The following is a 7777-nucleotide window of genomic DNA, read 5'->3' on the forward strand; positions in this document are numbered from 1 at the left end:
TTCTTTTATAGGCCGGAACCTCAAATCCCACAATTCCACCTTCAATTTCCACCCAACAGCTCCTACTTCTGATAAGCCACGACACCTAGTTGATGCATCTTCCACCTCTCTTACCTTAAATCACAAATTAGCAACTCAATTCCTTGAATTTCTCAAACTTCTTTAAAAATCCCTTTTCCTTCTTATCCTTCTTGGTTCTCCTTCTTTCTCCCTAATTTTATTAGAATTTCTGGTCCAAATGGAACTAATAGTTACTGAAATTTTCAAAATTTCACTCAAAACCATCAATTTCTCAAAATTTATAAAGGTTGACTTTTGACTTTTGACTTTGACCATTGACCGTTGACTTTGACCTTGACTTTCCCAAGTATGCCTACTCCGTTATCCAATGTCTTCATGTTTGACTTGGTTGGTTACCCTCAAATTACTTTTTGGGTTCCACCTAATTTCCCATATTTTCCCGAAGAGTCACTCTAATTTAACCCAAATCTCGAGTTACACTTCTTAAGTATCAACACTTCCTCCCAAAACATAGTTTAAATACTTATCGAATTTCACCTATGAGACTTTAAGTATGAATTTATCCTTCTTATGAAAGTTTGGGTGTTATAACTATGCTAGACCCGATATTACATATGTTATGAGTAGACTGAGTAGATACACTTATAATCCTGATAAGGATCATTGGACAAAACTTTTTCGTTTGCTAAGGTACCTCAGAGGTACAATGGATTTTTGTTTGCATTTCAACAATTTTATGATGAATTAAAAGAAGCACGCACAGCGGAAGCAACATATCATATACGCTCTAAATATATTAACTAACTAAGCATACAAAGAGAGTTAGAGATACAACCTTTGTAGTTTCCATGATAAACTTCGTCTCCACGAGCAATCGACACCACCAATGGTAAATCCTCGCTATTCTCCGGTTGAAGAACACGGTTGTGAGACCGAAATTTCAGTGAATAGGGAATTTCACTAATTAAATTGGAGAGTCAAAGAGAATTTGTGGAAGAAACATATTGACTTTTCAAGGAAGCATTAGTTCTTAAATCTTGACAAAAAAACCTATTTATAAACAAAATACATGCAAAAACCCTTCTTGCATGGTTTCCACCTCAAACTCCATTAGCATGAATAATGTAGGTGTCAAGCTTCGCATAAGCCATTTCAAAACCTACTTAGTTAGTGGGAAAATCCAATAATTAGATTTTTCCACTAACTAATTTTTTATTAAAATAAATTTATAACAAAACGATTTTTTGACAAAATATAAAATACTATTTTCATATTTTAGAAATTATTTAATTAAAATAATTTTAATTAAATAAAATCAATAAATTTAATATCACATATTAAATTGACTTTGACACCTAATTTTGATTAATCATATTAATCAATTTTTAAAACACTTTCATGCTAATATTTTATTTAAAACCATGCTAATATTTTATTTAAAACATACTCTCCAAAAATAATTAATTAATTATAAATTATATCTTATATAAAATACAATTTTCCCTAAAGACCGAATTTGAACATTTCAAATTCTCGCTTCACCTAGTTCTTTGATTTTGTTCGCAGTGAGCTAGCAAGGAGACCCGATGGACCTACAGATCATGGGCTCCAATGATCCGAGACTAACCGGTCAAACTCTTTAACCTAGTTAATCAACATTCATTAACTAACAGGACTGTCCACTATAGCGTGTAGTTGCACTCCTCTCACTGTAGATATATTATATGTCCATTTGATATAACCATCATTGATAAGTTGATCCTTCACAGATTGTTCGTAACCTCACTAGGTCGATTACCGTTTTACTTCTGAGTTACATCTTTTCTCCTTAAGTACCACTGTCCCTCTAATGAACAATTGATTTAGGATCTTAATCATTAAATCCATTCCCTCTCAGGCCAATGAGAGGATAAGGCCCCTTGTTCAAGACCCAAGATCAGCCCTTAAGGGAAGAACCTTTCTACTATCCCTAAAATGGGTAGGAGAGAAATCCAAATTGTAAATTCTATGTCCCTAGCTATCTATCCAGTCTTATCCCTGAAATGGGAGGCCTATGAGCAGCGCTGTTGAGCTTACCCTCACTTATGCAGATCAAGGGACAATCCTGAATAAACAGGAGTTCATAGACAGCTCAGGATTCAGATCAAGTTATCTAGGTCATCAAGAAGTGAAATTAATCAGTGTTAACAGTAAACAGTGTTAATACGTAACCGTGATTATTTCGTGGTCAGTCTTACATAATCTCATCGTGTAGAAAACCCCTTATCGCATGTCTCTATATGAACAAACTAATCACATCGTTTATGGCACTTTACAACATTGGTAACAATCATAAAGCAGGTCATATTCAATAGTATCTCCAGAAAGAAGTACCTAACCTAATTCAAGTACTATAGACTATTTAGACTATTTTACTCAAACTTGATCCAGTTTATGTCTCCACATAAAGTCCAAGTATTCGTTACAATAGAGTTACCAATTTATTTTCATTCAACAACAATTTTCTGAATAAACTTCATATATGCTTACTGTTTACAAACTACAAGTTTTAGGACATACAACCCAATATTTTCCTGCAGCATTACAAGGATATTGTGATGCAAACTGGGTAACAGATAACGACGAAGTAAGTTTGACTAGTGGATACGTGTTTATACTAGGAGAAGGTGTTATTTCATGGAAATCAGGTAAACAAATGTGTTTATATTAGAAGAAGGTGTTATTTCATGGAAATCAGCTAAACAATGCTATTTCATGGAAATCAGCTAAACAAACCTGTATAACACGATCCACCATGGTATCAAAATTTATAACACTGAAGCTAGCTGGACAAGAAACAGAGTGGTTAAGAAGTCTACTAGGAAACGTGCTACTGTGAGGGACTTCTATACCAGTTTCTTTGCATTGTAATTCACAGGTTGCCATAGTATTGCCAATAAAAGTGTATATAATAGCAAAAAGAGGCATATTCGCTTGAGACATGGAGTTATGAAACAACATATTCGCTTGAGACATGGAGTTATGAAACAACTGTTAAAGAAAGGAATTATCTCCTTGGAGTATGTGAGGTCTGAGAGGAATTTAGCAGATCCTTTCACCAAAGGCCTAACAAGGAGAGTAATCCTGAAATCATCAACTAATATTGAACTCAAACTCCTAGTGTGATCCATAACCCTTTATTTTGGGTGGTCTATTTGTGATAGACTTGATGGATAATTTTTAAAGTCTTTATAGCTCAATTTTGAATGGTCTATTGCGATAGACTTGATGAAGCATCTAACGTGAAAGTGAAGGTGTGAGTTGCCTTCTATAAAAGAGTTCGAGGGTCTCTTTCTAGATCTTTTACGATGACCCAAGGTTCTAGGTGAATAGCCCAAATGGAGTTTTATGCATGATTTTTGTCGCGGAATTAAGAGAGAAATTAAAATGTAAACCTCGAACCCTATTTTCCTTACTTAAGTAAGTTAATTAACATGTTAATCAAGATTAAGAATAAGTTAATAATATGTTTGTAGGGAAAAGCTTGAAGAGTAAAAAGAAGGAAAAATGTTATAAGTGTTGAGCATTAAGGCCTTCGGGTAGCAAGACCAAATGAAGCACTTTGTAAGAAAAAATTTGGCTAAGTATAGTCGCCTTGCGTTGGAAACCTTGATGTGTTGCCTAGATGTGCGGTAGCCACATTTCCATGAGGTTATTTGGGCGTGTGATGGGCATGAGGCCATGCTATATGGCTAAGTGATGGCCGCATGAGATGTCATATGTTGAGCAAGCCCATGGGAGGTTAGATAGGAAGGGATGCACGTGCAAGAGCATGGAGGCCCTAGGTGATGGGGTTGTGCATGTGCGTTGGTGCAAGACACGTGAAGTATGCACCGAGGCTGGGCGTGCGTGTGATGGCCAGATGCGTTGTGTAAGCAGACAAGTCCATGCGATGGCATTAAGCAAGGTGATGGGCGCAAAAATCGCCAAGGCGTGCACTGGCTGGTGGGCTATGCGATAAGGTGTTGCCATGCATTAGTAAGGTGATGTTGAACCATGTGTCGACTTAGGGGATGGTTGAGTCTATGCGATATTTAAGGCAAAGGCTATGACAAGGGAAGTCAGGCGTTGGCACTAGACCAAGCAATGGGCTAGATGCGTTAAGGCTATGCGTGGGCCAAAGGTTGTACATTGATTGTGCCATGCAGTGGTGAGTTGATGGTGAATTCTTACGTTGATTAAACGGTGATTAATAACTTAGTCACCCATTCTAGTGGGCCAGTTGTCAAAATTAAGGGAACTAATCCCACTTAGTGGGCTAGCTGGCATGTAGGACTCAAGCTGAAACATGCAATCTTCACTGTAAAAGAATGACCTCAGTTCTGAGAGTCAGTTTTAGCATTTTACTCATGCTAATGAAGTAATTCTAGAGCCATTCGAAAGCTTGATGAGTGTAGTTGAAGTTGTAGGGCTGCTGAAAGGAGTCTCTAAGGAATTCAAGTGAAATCTGAAGAAGGTTGCAAGAAGGTCAAGCTCTCTAATGAATTTGAGCCAGTGATGAAGATTTGAGATTTTTGGACAAATCAAGAGGAATTAAAGACCAAATTTTAAGGTAAGTAAGTAGAGACATTTTAAAACAAATTTGTAGAAGTAAATTTTCCAAGATAAAGTTTAAAAAATAAGTTATTCAAGCTTAAAATTGAAACTGGTTTTTGGTTGAACAAACAGGCAACTACAACCGTTAAGCAAGCAGGCTGCTCAACCCAAGAAGGCAGCAGGTGTTGGAATTGACGCCCTAATTCTTCTGGTAGTCTCGTAGTTTGTAAAAAATTTGTGAACATATTGTTATTAATTAAAATAAGTATTATTTTATAAGCTTTTACTCAATCCAATAAACTAAGATTCAAGGTTATTTTATGTAACTTAAGCATGTATGTGGAGACATACAAGTGGATCATGCCTTAAGTAATAACCTAAATGGTCTATAGTATAAGGATAAAGGAGGGATACCTTATCCTGTGACGCTATAGATATGACCCACTTTGTAGATATTACAAGTGTTGTAAAGTGCTACAAATGGTTTAATCCTGACCATTCATGTGGAGACATGTGAGCGGGGGTATCCTATACAAAGAGTTTGTATAAGATCGGACCACGAAATGATTAGTCTCTTTATATAACGACGTTTATAATTGAGACTTACATTTCACTAGGATGACCATAGGTGACATGACCTTAATCATGAGTGAGTTGGGAACTTCTACTCATGATGGCGGTGCTTTTGATTTGTATGGGTGAAAGTGGCCAGATTGCCAATTCAACAAGCCTAACTTTTCGGGGATTCGTCCGATTGGGGAGCTAGGAATTCAGCTACACAAGATGGAATTCACTCCTTCCTCGAAGCTGGGGTAAGTAGATAAATTGCTCCCTTAAGGGCTGATTTTGAGTTTTGAACATAGTGGTCACACCCTCTCTTGGGAAGAGAGGACTCAATCATAGTGGGACTACGACTTATTGTTCATTAGATGAATCAATGGTACTTAAGGAGTTAGATGTAACTATAGGGGCAAAACGGTAAATTGGTCAAGCTATACTTACGAGCGATTTGTGAAGGGTCATCGCACTGTTGATTGACTATATCCAATGGACACAGAAATATATCTGTAGTGTGAAGAGTGCAACTGTCGGTCTTTAGTGGAATGACCAATAGTTAACAGATGGTAGATCTCGTGATTAAAGAATTGTCAGTTATTCACGTACCATAGGAGCTTCAAACTACAAGTTCATAAGGTCCCTTTGGTAGTTCAATGGGTTCAAGTTGAGAATCAGATTTTGGGTTAGTTTGAAGTGTTCAAATTAACAAGAGGAAATTTAATTATATGTGATATAATTAAATTAATTAAATTATATGTGATATAATTGATATGATGTATTTGATACATTATCATTGGAGGAATTAATATAAATATGATTTATATTAAATACCATAACATAGAAAAAGAACTATGGTTTATATGTTTCATATGATGAATATTAAAACAATAGGTTATAAATATAATATGATAAGTTGGTTATCGTATTTATTTATAATATATTAATTATATGATAATTATCCTTTTTCTTTAAATAACCAACTTGAGTGGGGGGTTATACACGGTTATAGTAATTATGAGATAAAAGGAAAATGTTTTTCCAAAACCAGTGGTTGATTCATTGTATCATTTCACAAAAGAAAAGAATATCGTGTGAAAGCGTTTTACTAAATGATAGTGTCTCACAACCTAAACGATCAAGTATCGAGTTTACTATACAGTAGTTACTTGGTACTACACGAGCGAGTAACAAGTCTATATACGATAGGTTGCTTCTTACTAAACGATCATGTATCTAGTCTATACGATAAACTTCATCCATCTCCCACTTAATCGATCGTCTACCTCCTTGATTCCTCTAAGAGTCACACAGAGCCCATAACTCCTGGATTCTCACATCGAGAATACCAAGGTAACTCTAATGGTGGTGTTCTAGTTTTGTTTGAGGTTCGATGATCGAGTTGGACTCGATTGTGATTGAGGTTCATCCAGACGTTCGTTGAGATCGAGTTCTGATCATTGCATTTGAGTTCGTGCTGTTGAACAAGTTGCTGAACGATCGAGGGATACTTGAAGAAAGGTTCTTCAAAGGTTTGCATACACTATCCCTTGTTTATTCATTTATAAGAAGCATGCTATAATTTATAGTATATGCATAATCTGTTCCGTTGGACTGTAATTGTTTGTGTTCTTTCTCAATGGGATTTGGAACGATTCGCTTCCAGTCACATGGATCTCTATGTTTAGATTTCCTTCAGCAGGCATGCACGAGGGGAAGAACAACTATAGAAAGGCATATGCTGGGCCTGTGCGTGAGGGTTTGCTTTGAGCTATGCAGGCATGCGCTGAAGTAGTGGCCATAAGAAAGGCTGGCTATGTGTTGATGTGCGACTGGTTGGGCGCATAAAGCATGTGATAGGCGTTTGGTGTGTGCTTGTTGGTCGCACAGCTAGAACATAAAAACTCAAGAAAATTCTAAGTGTTGAACGCATAAGGAGGTATGCGTTGGAGCTTGAAAGGGACGCTTTATGTTAAATGTTAAGCTTATTTAGGTGAGTTAGTCTCATAAGAAGATTAAAGGCACTAGCTAAACATGTTATTCATTTCCACAGGGTTAACGCAATAGGAAGGGTTTATCAACCCTAGGAGGAACGCCAAAGTTGTGAGTGACAAGTTAATGTCTTCCAAATGTTTTAGTTACACATGCTTTACTTAAATGTTTAGGCTTATGCTTGCTTATGTTAAAAGAATGTTTAAGATGATTTCCAAGCAAACTATATTTCATGAAGCCATTAACGCATACTAGTTTAAAGAAATTTATAAAGCATAACCTAAGTATTTCTATACTTATTTTATAAGAAGCATGCGTTGGAAGTTGATACTTAATTGTAAAAATGTTCAAGCATATGATTTATGATACTATGTTTTCAAAGTATGAGTATTGTGATGATTATTAGAATCTAATACCAAAGGACAAAGAGAAGATATCTGGGTAGTAGTACCTAACGTATGACAGTACTTAGTTATACCACATGCATGTAGGTAGAATTGACGTTGGTTGTGTTGAGAATACTCCACATCAACTAAGGTTTGTGTTTAGGGATTGAACAAAAGGGTTCTCTCTCAACTAAGGATTATGTTAAGTTATGTTTTAAGCTATGCTATGCTTGAAAGTTTTAAATATA

This window comes from Benincasa hispida, chromosome 1 (assembly GCF_027475165.1).
Source record: "Benincasa hispida cultivar pf3 chromosome 1, pf3_genome.v1.1, whole genome shotgun sequence".
Classification (NCBI taxonomy): Eukaryota; Viridiplantae; Streptophyta; class Magnoliopsida; order Cucurbitales; family Cucurbitaceae; genus Benincasa; species Benincasa hispida.